The 16,121-nt window shown below is 41.1% G+C and overlaps 1 protein-coding gene across 5 annotated transcripts in view; it reads right to left on the reverse strand.

The window, feature by feature from the left end:
- Positions 1–16,121, reverse strand: part of LOC136862991 (uncharacterized) — a 414,724-nt gene that overhangs the window by 330,305 nt on the left and 68,298 nt on the right. The window lies entirely within an intron of this gene.

The following is a 16,121-nucleotide window of genomic DNA, read 5'->3' on the forward strand; positions in this document are numbered from 1 at the left end:
ACCCTTTTAGAAAAGGAGCTGGATTTAATTAGGTGTGGGTGGGAAGAGGCCTTAAGAGAAAGTAATATTGATAGGGCATTAGAACTAATCGAATACCCAATTAAAAGGGTAGCACAGGTGAACAGAGTCCCAAGGAGGTCAAAGAAGAATGAGGTGTTGGTACAGCAAGGAGTGTAAAGAAAAAAGAAAATTAGTGATGAGGCATTAAAAGAATTTAGGAAGAAGGGAGGGTGAAGATAGAATAATGCTTTGTAACCTAAGACAAGAATACAAATTGAAAATTGCAGAAAGGAAGAAAATCTGGATGAAAGAGCAAGCCGAGCTAATAAATATTGAGAGCAAGATGAATCAATTGGACCGGGCGAGTTGGCCGTGCGTGTAGAGGCGCACGGCTGTGAGCTTGCATCCGGGAGATAGTAGGTTCGAATCCCACTATCGGCAGCCCTGAAAATGGTTTTCCATGGTTTCCCATTTTCACACCAGGCAAATGCTGGGGCTGTACCTTAATTAAGGCCACGGCCGCTTCCTTCCAGCTCCTAGGCCTTTCCTATCCCATCGTCGCCATAAGACCTGTCTGTGTCGGTGCAACGTAAAGCCCCTTGCAAAAAAAAAAAAAAAAGAATCAATTGGAGAGGGTATGGGACAAAATAAATAAAATTAATAAGGGAGGGAAGAGGGTTGGCAAACTGAATTTAGCTGATGACCAATGGCTTGACAATTTTTTCAGGGTCTATTAGTGGATGAAGACAAATGGAGTCAGGGGAAAAGGGAAATGGCATTAGGGAGAATTTTAGAGGTTCAAATTCAGGAACTTGATAAAGAGATTTCAAGGGATAAAGTGATAAGGATGATGAGTAATCTTACGAGCAAGTCAGCAGGAGGATGTAATGGTATTGACGATTTTTTGGAAGGAAATAGGCAAACAAGAACAGACGATTGAGGGTAAAGTTAAACTTTTTAACAGGATCTTCGAAGGGGGGAAGTACCCGAAAGAGTGGGAAGTTGGGGTAATATTCCCAATTTATAAAAAGAAAGGTAGTAGAAATTTACCAAAGAACTATAGAGGAATAACACTATTGGACTCACTGAGTATGGTGTACACAGGAGTATTTGCAGACAGTTAAGTGTCTGGGCAGAGAGACAATCGATTTTGTCAATTTTTCAAGGGGGTTCAGAAGAGGACGAGAACAATAGACAGTATGATGACCGTCAAGATGATCATAGAAAAATACCTGGATAGGAAAGGGGGTAAAGTGTACTTAGCTGCAATAGATTTTGAGAAAGCGTTAGAAAGGGTATGTAGAAGTGCATTAACAGAAAAATTAGGGAAGGTGGGGGTGTCAAGGAAGATTATCAAAGCGATTCAAGCATTATATAAGAAGGTATATTGTCGTGTTAGATTGGAGGAAAATCTGATGAGTAGTCAAATAGAATGTAAGGTGGGGCTTAAACAGGGCTGTAAATTATCGCCCATATAATTTCTTCTGTTCATGAACGACATCCTACAGGGTCACAGAGGAAATAACTGGGCTGTGCCAGCAGTAAACGGGTTGAAGATACCACGTTCAATATTTGCCGATGATGTGATCCTTCTAGCCCTAACAGGGGAAGGCTTACAGACAAGTCTCCCACATGGTTGAGGAATTTGCAAAGAAGTGGTCCCTGAAAGTTAATGGAAGCAAATCGAAGGTGATGGTAGTGAATAAGAATAAAAAGAGGAAGAATGAAATGATATGGGTGGTCCAGGGAGAGAAGATTGGAGTAATAAGCAAAGTGGAATATTTGGGGAGTAATTAACAGGAGAGGAGGCTGGGAGGACCAAATTAAGAGGGCAAAATGGAAGGAGGCTGCAGCTCTTTCGGTGGTCAACATTCTAGAATCAAAATTCCCTGGTATAAATTGGAGTTTGCAAAGATTGGTGCTAAAGACATTGGTGCTGGGCAGAGTACTGTATGGGGGAGAAGTATGGGGTTTAGAGGACAAAAAAGACATGTTAAAGCAGATTATATGTAGATTTAGTAAAACAATAATGCAATTACCGCAGTGCACTGCAAATGCTGGTGCGTTACTAATGTGTGGGGAGTTTATTGAAGCATTAAAAGGGTACTAAACTATTGGATGAGAATAAAAAGGGGAGAAAGGGGTCTGGTTTTGCAAGTAGCATATCAGCAACAGTTGAAACATATGTATACGGGGTGTTGGCTTACAAAAATTAAAACGTATCGTTATGGGGTATATTTGGGAGATAGTTTGGAACAGAAATGGGAATAGCAGACAGAGAGAGATAGTAGGGAGGGTAAAGGACATCCAAAGGCAGCACCTAATAGAAGAGTGCAAGGAGAAAGGTTCTCTTAGCCTTTACAATAGAGTCACGAAAGTTGCAAGAATAAGCCTTACCAATGTAAACAGATCAGAGAGAAGAGGTTTGTTATGGCGGTTTATGGGACTGTATAGAAATAAGGGATGGACTGGAAGTGCATATAAGTTAGTGTTTATTGTGTGAGAATGTGTCCAATGACCTTCACTTGGTGAATGAATGTATAGCATTAAAAAAAGTCAGAAGTAAGCTATAGAGTAATAGGGAGCAAGCTCTATTTAAGCAGGGGAACGAATGGAAAATCATAAAATGGGTGGCGAATGAATGGTCCAGGAGTGGAAGTTTAAAAAAATACTTATGTGCAGTAAAAAAATTGTGTGATCAAACTGGAAGAAGAGAATGGCCAAGTATCTTAAGAATTGTAAAAAGAAGACATGGTGAGTGTGGAATTAAGTGTTGCTCTATATAGTGAGGCTGTGGATTAGGAACTTTCAAGTTAAAGGTAGATTATTGCACAACTCAGTAGGCTGAAGGAACGATATGTGTGTGTGCAGCAGGATGGATCAATAGAGGGAGTCATGATTAAGAGTAAGCAGACAGGTCAAGCATATGGAAACATGGCTCAAGGACAGTGGCTGCTTGCTCAGACGTGTGACGTGTGAGGAGGAAGTGAATAGACTAGTTTTGCTGACACAAAAGGATAGGGGTAGGTCATGTACCTCCACATAGTGCTGATGTGTTTTTTTTATTTTCTTCTCTTATATTACCAAAGGCATTTACACTGACTTAGCAAATGTCATAGGATAGTCACCTAATAGCATGTGGGGCCTCTTCTGGCCCTGCAAACTGCAGTGAGACGCCGTGGAAGTGAGTCGACAAGTCCCTGGTGGTCCTCTGGACACAGCTGACACCAAATCGTCTGCAGAGTGGCTGCCAATGCTGGTCTGTTCGTGGGTGCAGGATCCATGGCACAGAGCCTGCGTTCCAGGACATCCCAAATATGCTTGATAGGGTTCATTTCGGGGCTCCTGGGTGGCCATGGCAGTCGTTGGACCTCCGCTGCATGTTCCTGGAACCATTCCCAGGCGACGTGGGAGTGATGTGGCGGCGCGTTATCATCTTGAAACGCTGCAGAACCATCTGGGCGCTGGAAGGCCAAAAATGGGTGGAGATGGTCCCCGAGCAGCTCAACGTACCGCGTACCATTCAAAGTCTCTTCCAGAACAACTAGGGGGCCCATTCCATACCAGGAAAATGCACCCCAGACTATAACAGAGACACCAGCACCCTGGACCACACCATCGGGGCAGGCGGGATCCATCGCTTCATGTGGTCTGCGCCATACACGGTGCCTCCCATCGGCATGGTGCAGTTGAAATTGTGATTCGTCCGACCATATCACGTTACGCCACTGTTCCAGTGTCCATCCTTGGTGACTGGCGACAAATGCGCGTTGTTGTGCCCGATGACGTTGGGTTAACAGTGGCACCCTTGTGTGGCACCGACTCCCATACCCCATAGAACCCATGTTCCTACGGATTTCCACTGGGAGACGTGTCTAGCACGGCCTGTGTTGAATTGAGCCGTGATTTGCTGCACGGTTGCCCGACTGTCACTATTGACAATCAGTCTCAGATGTCGCTGGTCACGGTTATTGAGGGTGGCTGGACAGCCGGTCGTTCGCCTGTTGTGGACGGTGACACCCGAAATTCAACCATTCATGATACACCCTGGACACGGTTGATCATGTGAAGCCGCACCACTTCCGAAATCGCACTTCCCATCCGTCGGGCACCGACCACCATACCCCGTTCGAACGGTGTCAGCTCACGACGACGTTCCATGTTACACCTGTCACATGCACAGCCACTGCTCACAAGGTCTACTATACAACTACCGCTGGCACAGGGGGCATGTGGTGCGCAGACAACACACCTGCGCATCAGTGCTCCGCTATCCCATGACTTTTGCTCAGTCAGTGTATTTTCCTTATACAGTGTTGCAGTTTTGCCAAGATCTCTGAATAGGAGCTTAAATTTTGTCTTGTTTCATTAGTGTTATTTAATATATTACTTGGGTTAGTAAGAGATGTACGGATCTATGGGTTTAATTACTGTAAGATCTGAGGAAATAAATAAAGAAATAAATAAATCTCCACAAAGAGCCACTCTAACTTATGCACATCTCACTACCATTCTTCGAATTGTAAGTGCCAGATCGATCGCACCAAATGTAACTTGTCTACTTCAGCGAAAAGATACACACTCCTCCTCCTCATACGCTGAAGAAAAATTTCAGATATATAAGAACACATAGGCCTATGTTTTGTTTATGTGAATTATATTTATACATGTATTTATTTCTGTACTTAACCTAAAGCTAGTTTTTCATTCATTGTTTATTCTGTATTCTAAACAAGTTTTTATGTTGGGTTATTGTATCTTCACGACTAAGGTAGTACTCAAAGGAGTATTTAGTTATCAGATGTCAAAGTAATTCTGTTTCCTAGGCATAACCTAATGAAAGGAATATAATTAAAAGTATTTACTTAGCACCATAATCTAACGCACTGAATAGAATGAGTCATCAGACACAACAAAAATGTCAAAAGTTGAAATCTGTTTTGATACGCGGCTTATCCCCAGTTGTAACGTCAAGCTATGCAAGCAGCTACACGGTTAACTTCCAGCAGAGTGCATACCCTGCTCTTTTTCCTGCCTGAGTTGGAGCACTGCCCACCGAGCCGAATTGTGCCCACCTCCGCTTTAAGGTAATAAATTGACAGTTGACAGCACTACAAAGGGCATCCTGCAAAAAGCAGCCGCAAAATCAACCCCATGGTCCCTGGTCCACCTGTATAATTTTCCACATCATTGTTGTTTTGTATGGTTTGAGCATGTCATAGATATGCCTACCTGGTGGATGAACTTGTTTAAGGGCTTCTCAGACAATTGTTCAAGGCAAAGGAAAATATTGTCAACTTTTATCTTTAGTAAGAATGTGGACAAACCAGCCATCAGTCTCCAAAAATTATCCTTTGTCTCATTTTTTTTCAATGAAGTTCAAGGACACACAGATATTCAAAATTCCCCACACACTCCACTGAATGCGCTGTGTGTGACGTCCAACTATGCACCGCCTTTTATGGCAGAATGAGTCAATGTAGAGAAATGAGTTTGAATGGGGCATGATTTTAGGGCCAACAAGTTCAGGCATTCAGTCAGATATTTCATGAGAGTTGCATGTGTTCAGGTTCACTGTAAGCAATGTTCTTGCGAAGGAAAAAATTCAGGAAAGCAGTGGACCAATTGTTGATTTGGTAGACCTAAGAAATTAACAGGGATCACCGAACTCTAAAGCATACTGTAATGTATACATTATAACACGAAGAAGGTTAATAACCTTCTCTCCCCTCTCCAATGATGAAGGAAGGTTTCACAATGTTCCTCTCGATCCGCCCCTACTTCACCCACTCCCCTATCAACAGTACAGTATGCTAGATTACAACATCCAATAAGAAGGAACAACAATGTTCTACTCGCTCCTCCCTTGCTTCCCCACCCCTCTACCTGTGAACAATACACTATACCCAAAACTTTCCATTTGCCTCCCCATGACCAGAAGCCTAAAATAGTGTTTTTACCAAGCTCAATAGCTGCAGTCACTTAAGTGCGGCCAGTATCCAGTAATCGGCCGATAGTGGGTTCGAACCCCACTGTCGGCAGCCCTGAAGATGGTTTTCCGTGGTTTCCCATTTTCACACCAGGCAAATGGTGGGGCTATACCTTAAGGCCACGGCCGCTTCCTTCCCATTTCTAGGCCTTTCCTATCCCATCGTCGCCATAAGACCTATCTGTGTCGATGCAACGTAAAGCAAATAGCAAAAATAAATAAATAAATAAATAAATAAATAAATAAATAAACAAATAAATAGTGTTTGGAGACAACGGACTTAGCACCGGCAGTCGAGATAAGTACAGAAATATTTCTTTTTCATATGTTAACACCTGTAAATCATTATTTGTCAATACTTGTTTATGTTATCACCTAACTCTCTTCATTGGAGAGTTCACGCAACGTAACCAATACTGTACATATACATGCATGTTTTAAACGATCTAATAAAATATGAGGATGTTGTTCTTGAATGAAACATGTCATTATTTGTATAATCGTGTGTATTTTTTACAGGTGTTATAGTGTTATAATTTATATTGAAATTATTGTTTGACAGACTGGAAAGTTTTTATATTACACCATAAAAGATAAACAGTTCACCAATGGCAATATCATCTTAAAACAAATGAGCAAATTAGATCAACACATAAGGTTGACAATGGAAACAGAAATAACACACACTTTAAATTATCACGATGTAACCACCACTACACATGGCAACCACCTATCATACATTATATATATAGGAAACCAACTCAAACCTCAAATGCCATAAAACACAACTCCACCCACCTCAATGCTAAAAAAAAGCTGCACATTATAGTATGATCCACAGAGCCTTCAATACCCCCCTGTCTGTCAAAAACTTCAGTAAAGAAATAAACATGAGCACCAACCAAATCACAAATTTATTCAAAAGATGTAATCTGAAAATAGCCTTTAAAACCTCCAACAACAATTGATCTGTTTTTCATAACACTACATCAGTCATTAAAACTAATAAATAAAACCACTCACATATTCATAGATTGGAATGTGTCAACTGTAAAGCTAGTTACATAGGACAGACAGACAGAAACTTCAACACTCGTTACTCCGAACACACAAATGCAATTAGACACAACCGCTTTTCCTCAATGGGACAACATATGGTTGAGCACAATTTTTCCAACATTGAAAAAGACATGAAAATCCTAAAAACAATATCTAAAGGTATCCTGCTCAACATCACTGAAGAATGCATTATACACCTAGAAAAATATGCCAACCAAACCACAATCTTAATTAAATAACTGAAAAAAACTAACATTCTTTACAATGTTATTATTCCTTTAGTTAAAAACCATTATTCCAATAAAATTACTAATCAACACTAAAAGCATCTGCTTAGAAATCCTCAGGACAAACTCCTCCCTCCTCTCCCAAGAAGCGAGGGAGTAAATCTCGAAATTAATATTCCCTATACTCACATTTTAAACTCAACAAGGCATTCTCTAACACTAATCTTTATTTATTTATTTGTTTGTTTCTTTCTTTCTTTCTTTCTTTCTCGACATACAACTTCCTGCAATTAAGCTCACTTATCTACAGTGATCTACTTTAACCACATAAACTGATCAACCATAACTTTGACATGTTCCCTCCTAATCAAGACTATTAAAAGGTAAGAACAGCTAGAATGAGGCGACCACATACATCACTACAACAAACAGATTCAAGGATATGCGACCATTCCACACTTATGTTTGACTGGTGTAAACATAAAAAAAAAAAAAAAAAACCATTTCACTCTAACAGTGATGAAATGGAGTATGGCTTTTAGTGCTGGGATGTCGCCGAGAACTTTGGCTCGCCAGGTGCAGGTCTTTTGATTTGACACCCGTAGGCGACCTGCGCGTCGTGATGAGGATGAAACTATGATGAGGACGAAACACACACCCAGTCCCTGTACCAGGGGAATTAACCAATTATGGTAAAAATTCCCGACCCTGCCAGAAATTGAACCCGGTACCCCTGTGACCAAAGGCCAGCACGTTAACAATTTAGCCATGGAGCTGGACTCTAACAGTAACTATAGATAACATTATCAATATTGTGAATTCATTACTAGATTTTAAGATTGTATATTTATTACAAAACCAGATCCAAGGAACGTAAGCATTCCACATATGTCTGACTGGTGCAAACGAGTTTTATAATGCCCTATTTTTCCAAAACAGTGCTGTAGGATAATAGAATGCAAACTTATCATTAGAATTTAGGACTGTGCGCATGAACTCTGAGAAGAGTGATATTTTAACCAGTGAATTTGCTATTTTAATTATTAATGGTGTGTATACTAGCTAAAGATGAGCCTCATAGGATTGAAACAAGAAATGTATTTTAAAGTATTTTTAACTGTAAATAAAAGCAAAGTCATCTCCGTATAGGCTATGAAGGCCATTGGAGGGGTGGAATATAAAGGCTTTCACTATCCGTAACCTTGGCACTTGGTGGGGTAGAGTTCTTAGCTCTATGCCCGGCCGCCTTTGCCCCCAGGAATTAACCTAGTACTCATTTTTGGTGTAGGCTGAGTGAACCTCAGGACCATGTGCACCTCCAGAAATGGAAATCTTGCGCCTTAAATTTCTCGACTCCCTGGCGGGGAATTGAACCCACGTCCTTCCAGGTGAAAGGAGCACGCCTTTACCACCTCGGCCAGGCAGCCCCTTTTAAATGAAAAATATATACAGTACTGATTAGGTGGAGACATCCAAATTTATAATTGTGAACCAATCCCTTGAGAGGCAATAGGACTCTATTTTCATTGTTTTGCAGCTGCCTGGAAGTCAATGATCATACAAACACATGCACAATGTTGCTTAGAGTGGAGCAAACAAAGCCATCATTGGTCTGTGGAGTAGTGGAAGAAGGTTTTATGGAGTAATAAGTCATGGTACATGCTGTGGAACACACATAGGCGTGTGGACCTGGCGGATGCCTGGCAAACGGTATTTAACTGAGTGTGTTGTGGCGACAATAAAATTCCGTGGAGGTGGTGTGATTGTCTGGGGCTGTTTTTCCTGATTTGGCCTCAGCCCATTCGTTAGCCGACGGTACAACAAACGCATGTGTTTACAAAAACATTTTTTACTACAGCATGCTTTCCACACTGAGACAAGAGTTTGGAATTCGACCTTTTCTGTATCAGCATGATAATGCTCCCTTCCACAAAGCAAGGACCACTGCATCGTGGTTCAAAGAAAATCAGGTGGATATGAGGACTATCCTGCTCACATCCCTGACCTGAACCCCATCAAACATCTTTGGAAATTCGCCCAAAACCCTGTAACAACTATTCACAATACTTGAGGAATAATGGAAACAAATTTCACCTTCAGTTGTCAGAACTTAAAAGAAAACCCTTTCAACTGTAAGTCTCCAATCTGATACAGTAAGAATGATTTATTCAGCCATATCAAAATTAGATGCCCAATCTTCTATTATATTATATTATACATACATACATACATAATCATTATAGACTGTTATGCCTTTCAGCGTTCAGTCTGCAAGCCTCTGAGAATTTACTAAACGTTGCCACAATCGTCGATTTGCAACTAGTGTTGTGGCCTCATTTAGTTCTATACCTCTTATCTTTAAATCGTTAGAAACCAAGTCTAACCATCGTCGTCTTGGTCTCCCTCTACTTCTCTTACCCTCCATAACAGAGTCCATTATTCTCCTAGGTAACCTATCCTCCTCCATTCGCCTCACATGACCCCACCACCGAAGCCGGTTTATGCGTACAGCTTCATCCATCGAGTTCATTCCTAAATTAGTCTTTATCTCCTCATTCCGAGTACCCTCCTGCCACTGTTCCCACCTGTTTGTACCAGCAATCATTCTCGCTACTTTCATGTATGTTACTTCGAACTTATGAATAAGATATCCTGAGTCCACCCAGCTTTCGCTCCCGTAAAGCAAAGTTGGTCTGAAAACAGACCAATGTAAAGATAGTTTCGTCTGGGAGCTGACTTCTTTCTTACAGAATACTGCTGATCGCAACTGTGAGCTCACTGCATTAGCTTTACTACACCTTGATTCAATTTCACTTACTATATTACCATCCTGGGAGAACACACAACCTAAATACTTGAAATTATCGACCTGTTCTAGCTTTGTATCACCAATTTGACATTCGATTCTGTTGAATTTCTTACCTACTGACATCAATTTAGTCTTCGAGAGGCTAATTTTCATACCATACTCATTGCACCTATTTTCAAGTTCCAAGATATTAGACCGCAGGCTTTCGGAACAGTCTGCCATTAAGACCAAGTCGTCAGCATAGGCCAAACTGCTTACTACATTTCCACCTAACTGAATCCCTCCCTGCCATTTTATACCTTTCAGCAGATGATCCATGTAAACTACGAACAGCAAAGGTGAAAGATTACAGCCTTGTCTAACTCCTGTAAGTACCCTGAACCAAGAACTCATTCTCTACCATCAATTCTCACTGAAGCCCAATTGTCAACATAAATGCCTTTGATTGATTTTAATAATCTACCTTTAATTCCATAGTCCCCCAGTATGGCGAACATCTTTTCCCTCGGTACCCTGTCATATGCTTTCTCTAGATCTACGAAACATAAACACAACTGCATATTCCTCTCGTAGCATTTTTCAATTATCTAGCGCATACTGAAAATCTGATCCTGACAGCCTCTCTGTGGTCTGAAACCACACTGGTTTTCATCCAACTTCCTCTCAACGACTGATCGCACCCTCCCTTCCAGGATGCCAGTGAATACTTTGCCTGGTATACTAATCAATGAGATACCTCGATAGTTGTTGCAATCCTTCCTGTTCCCTTGCTTATAGATAGGTGCAATTACTGCTTTTGTCTAATCTGAAGGTACCTTACCAACACTCCATGCTAATTTTACTACTCTATGAAGCTATTTCATCCCTGCCTTCCCACTGTACTTCACCATTTCAGGTCTAATTTCATCTATTCCTGCTGCCTTATGACAATGGAGCTTACTTACCATCCTTTCCACTTCCTCAAGCATAATTTCACCAACATCATTTTCCTCCTCCCCATGAGCTTGGTTGTTTGCAACACCACCAGGATGATTTCCTTTTACATTTTGCATTCAGAAATCAATCCTTACAACACTGTCCCTTCCCAAAATATTTAGGTGTCACATTAGACAGATCCCTAACATATAAACATCATATTAACAACACAGCCGCCAAGATTAAAAGTCGGAATAATATTCTTCAAAAATTAGCCGGCACATCTTGGGGCGCAAACAACCAAGTGTTGAGATCTACTGCTCTAGCTCTTTGCTATTCAGTTGCTGAATACTGCGCTTCAATTTGGCTGAACAGTGCTCATACTGCGAAGATTGATGCTCAACTAAATCAAACAATGCGCATCATAACCGGTTGTATTCGCTCTACAAACGTGGCCTGGCTGCCTACACTCAGTAATATTCCTCCGCCTTGCTTAAGAAGGTCTGAAGCTCTTCTAAAACTGTGGAAGAAGACCAGCCAGGACTCCAACCTCCCCGTTCACCAGGATATTACTCAACTTGCCCCTCCTCGACTTAAGTCTAGATCTCCACCCTGGCGCACTGCACTTACACTGGAAGAATCTGGGTTCTCCATCACGAACGCCTGGTTACACCAATGGCAGCAGTCTTCTGCTCCCAATCAACATCTTGTGACTCTACCTCATGTTCAACCTCCTGGATTCCATCTACCCAGACGTCAATGGAGGACTATAAACAGGATAAGAGTCAATCAAGGAAGATGCGGCTATACGCTTTATAAATGGGGCTGGCAGAAGTCTTCTGGGTGTGATTGTGGAGCTACCTCACAGACCATCCACCACGTAATTGCCGAGTGTCCACGGAGAGCATTTCAAGGTCCTTTGGAGGACATTCATAACGCAACTGAGGAGGCCTTGAAATGGATCAATGGACTTGATTTGGAACTATAGGCTTCTGCTTGTATATATTGTGTATATATTGTATACTTATTTATATAATCTATCTGTGCACATCATACGATAAATAAATAAATAAATAATAATTGAGAAGATGTTTCAAAATTATTCCCTCCACCTCTCCAGTGATTCCCTGGGATCTATTATGAGTTCACCTGAATTACTCAAAACACTCTTCATTTCTTTTTTCCCTCCCTTCCTAAGATTCTTTATTACTGTCCAGAAAGGTTTCCCTGCTGCTTGACCTAGCCTTTCCAGGTTATTACCAAAATCTTCCCATAACTTCTTTTTGGATTCAACAACTATTTTTTTCGCTCTGTTTCTTTCATCTACGTACCAATCCCTGTCTGCCTTGCCCCTTGTTTGGAGCCATTTCTGATAAGCCTTCTTTTTACATTTACAGGCTGCTCTCACTTCATCATTCCACCAAGATGTTCGCCTTTTCCCATCTTTACACACAGTTGTTCCTAGGCATTCCCTTGCTGTTTCTATTACAGCATCCCTGTATGCCACCCATTCACTTTCTATATCCTGAATCTCTTACTGTCTATTGTTCGAAACTTATCACTAATCATATCCATGTACTTCTGTCTAATTTCCTCGTCCTGGAGACTTTCTACCCTTATTCGTTTGCAGACAGATTTCACTTTCTCTACCCTAGGCCTAGAGATAGTTAGTTCACTACAGATCAGATAGTGGTCTGTATCATCGAAAAATCCTCGAAAAACTCGTAAATTCCTAACAGATTTCCTGAATTCAAAGTCTGTTAAGATATAGTCTATTATGGATCTGGTACCCCTAGCCTCCCATGTGTAGCAGTGAATAGCCTTATGCTTGAAGAATGTATTCGTAACAGCTAAACCCATACTAGCACAGAAGTCCAGCAAAAGCTTCCCATTCCCATTAGCTTCCATATCTTCCCCACATTTACCAATCACCCTTTCGTATCCTTCAGTTCTATTCCCAACTCTCGCATTGAAATCGCCCATTAGCACTATTCTATCCTTGCTGTCGACCCTGACCACGATGTCACTCAATGCTTCATAAAACTTGTCAACTTCATCCTCATCTGCACCCTCGCATGGTGAATACACGGACACAATTCTTGTCCTAATTCCTCCAACTGACACATCTACCCACATCATTCGCTCATTTACGTGCCTGACAGAAACTATGTTGCATGCAATGGTATTCGTGATAAAGAGCCCTACCCCAGACTCTGCCCTTCCCTTTCTAACACCCGTCAAGTACACTTTATAATCTCCTATCTCTTCCTCATTATCTCCCCTTACCCGAATATCACTTACTCCTAGCACATCCAGATGCATCCTCTTTGCTGACTCAGCCAGTTCTACCTTCTTTCTTCCATAAGCCCCATTAATATTGATAGCTCCCCATGGAATTCCATTTCGTTCGCCAAGTTGATTCCAAGGAGTCCCTCGCCTGTCAAATGGGAGTGGGACTCCATTACTCCCATAGGTCCGAGGCTTGCTTAAAGTGTTCTGAGCTCGGTAAATTCATGAAGCAGGATGCTGCCCTACTTGCACATAGTCCAAGTGAGGATCTCTCCTCTAACGGGTTATGGACCACCAGTGAGTTGTATAGTCCTAGCCGCCTGAGCACAAGGAGGGCCACGACTCAGAATATGTCCGAGATGCCCACTCCCATTCCATAGCAACTTGTATCCCGACTCTCAGGACCACTTACTAGGCCATTCAGCCGTTGCCCATGGTTCACGAACTTGGACGTGACTACAGTAACCCACAAACATGAACCACATATTATATTATATTATATTTTTGAGGTGTCAAAATTCACTCATTTGAGCACCGTGTAGACAGGAGCGCAAACCGGTAGAGGCGGCATGGTTGGCCAGTACATCTGGAATATACATTACTTCCCTATTCTCGGCAATCATTGCCAATCCATGAAGCGTACGGGACTGCATGGCTCCCAATGCAATGTTTTGCAGTATTCATGGAAATACTTCATTTTATGCCTGTGTAACATGAATTGGATGTGTTTAATTGGTATCAATGGTAAGTTGTTATATGAATGTTGTATATACAATGTATACGTGTACAATTATGGAGCGTTACAGTTTACTCTTGTGTACTATTGGTTATTTTCAACTATGAACAGATAACACAACAAATGACCGCATTCTCCTATATATTAATGGCTGTAACATTGTTCAAAGCCTAATGGCATTATTTGTCAAAGAAGACCGGCAGGAAACTGTAATAAACAAAGCAGAGGTCCATCTGGCTTTTGAAATGTAACGTTTCCTGCACATAGTCCATTAACAAGAACAAGGGGAAGACCATGTGTTAATTAACAAATTTAATTATTATTCATTCATTCATTTTCAAGACCAGCTAAGGATAACGTGTCCATTGACGTAATTACAGAAGATCCACCATAATTTCTTGATGAAGATCATACTGCCGATGATGATACCACTGAACATGAAAGTGATTTCCTTAACACTGCAGGGAGTGACAACAAAAACATTAAAGAAAGCATGCCGGAAAAGACATTTTATTCTGTCGAAGTTTCCTACAAAAAACAATGGCAAAATGACAAGGGTATACAGAGAAATCTGAAGTCTTATCTGCACCTACCAATGACTAAAATATCAAAGAGATACGATTCAAATGAATTAAGAGTTCCACCTATTCATTCACATTTAGTATAGTAATTATAGGTTAAAATACCATGGTACTAGTTTTGACTTTTCTCGGAAGTCATCTTCAGCCATGAATGTTAGAAACTGACATGACAATGATACAATGATATACAAAGAAGAACAATAAAATCTGGTGATGTTTTAAAAACTTAAATGATAATACATATTCCTGGTTTATAGTATAATTATAAAAGTCTATTTAAAATGTGATCAAAAATTCTGTATTAAAACTTGAAGATAACACATGTAGTTGGTCATATGAAAGCAAGATCATCTAGAGATGGGTTATATAAAGCTATTTGTGTTCTTGAAGATGTCAACTAATGGTCTGCAGGGAAGGATCTTACTGTGATACATCGAAGTACATGACTCCAAGTTAACTTTCAATGTGGACCACAATAAAGCAAGAAAGGTATATGTAAGTAAAATAAAAAGGCGGTTACCTATGTGTTGCAAGCCGCAGGGAAGTAAAGTAAGTGATATGACACTCATCCCCATTTAATGCATTGTCCAGTGTGTGTATCCTTACGTGACACAAACTACAATAACAAGATTAATAATAGATGTGGATAGAAGGAGAATAGGGAAGTGAGAGGGGTAAGGCATGGTTTCACTATGGTGTCTACTCCAAGGTTTACAAAAATGTGGAAATATGCATGATACAAGGGTATGTTCATAACAGGACAGACGACTTTGAAAATCCAATTTTGTTTTGATTTCATTCCATGGACTTCGTTATTTCATTTGCTTCTTGTAGGGAACTATCTCTTATCAAATGCTCATGGTGCAAGGCTTGTTTATGCCTTAACCACTTTTTCTACACTATTAATTTGTGTGAAAAAGACAGTGAATATGAAGTGTAATGAAAGTACTTTACACAGTAATAGAATATTGACTGCAAATAGAACAGTTTTCTACAGAAATAACTCTTGTTTTCCTTACACGGTAACATGTCACTCTTGACATACACAGGACCCTGCAGTCCCATTCACCGTATGGAGTGGCAGTGATTGCTGAAATAGGGAAGTACTGTGTGCGCGCATGTGTGTGTGTGTGTGTGCGCGCGCGCGCGCACGCAGAAGAGAGAGAGAGAGAGAGAGAGAGAGAGAGAGAGAAAGGTATTTGCTTTACGTCGCACCGACACAGATATGTCTTATGGCGACGATGGGATAGGAAAAGCCTACGAATTGGAAGAAAGTGGCCGTGGCCTTAATTAAGGTACAGCCCCGGCATTTGCCTGGTATGAAAATGGGAAACCCCGGAAAACCATCTTCAGGGCTGCCGACAGTGGGGCTCGAACCCACTATCTCCCGATTACTGGATACTGGCCGCACTTAAGCGACTGCAGCTATCGAGCTCAGAGAGAGAAAAAGAGTGAGAGCGCGGTAGATGAACACACCAGCCGTGCTGGATCTACTTGCTCACAATCTGTCCATGCG

Source organism: Anabrus simplex, chromosome 2, assembly GCF_040414725.1.
Source record: "Anabrus simplex isolate iqAnaSimp1 chromosome 2, ASM4041472v1, whole genome shotgun sequence".
In the NCBI taxonomy this organism is placed as follows: domain Eukaryota; kingdom Metazoa; phylum Arthropoda; class Insecta; order Orthoptera; family Tettigoniidae; genus Anabrus; species Anabrus simplex.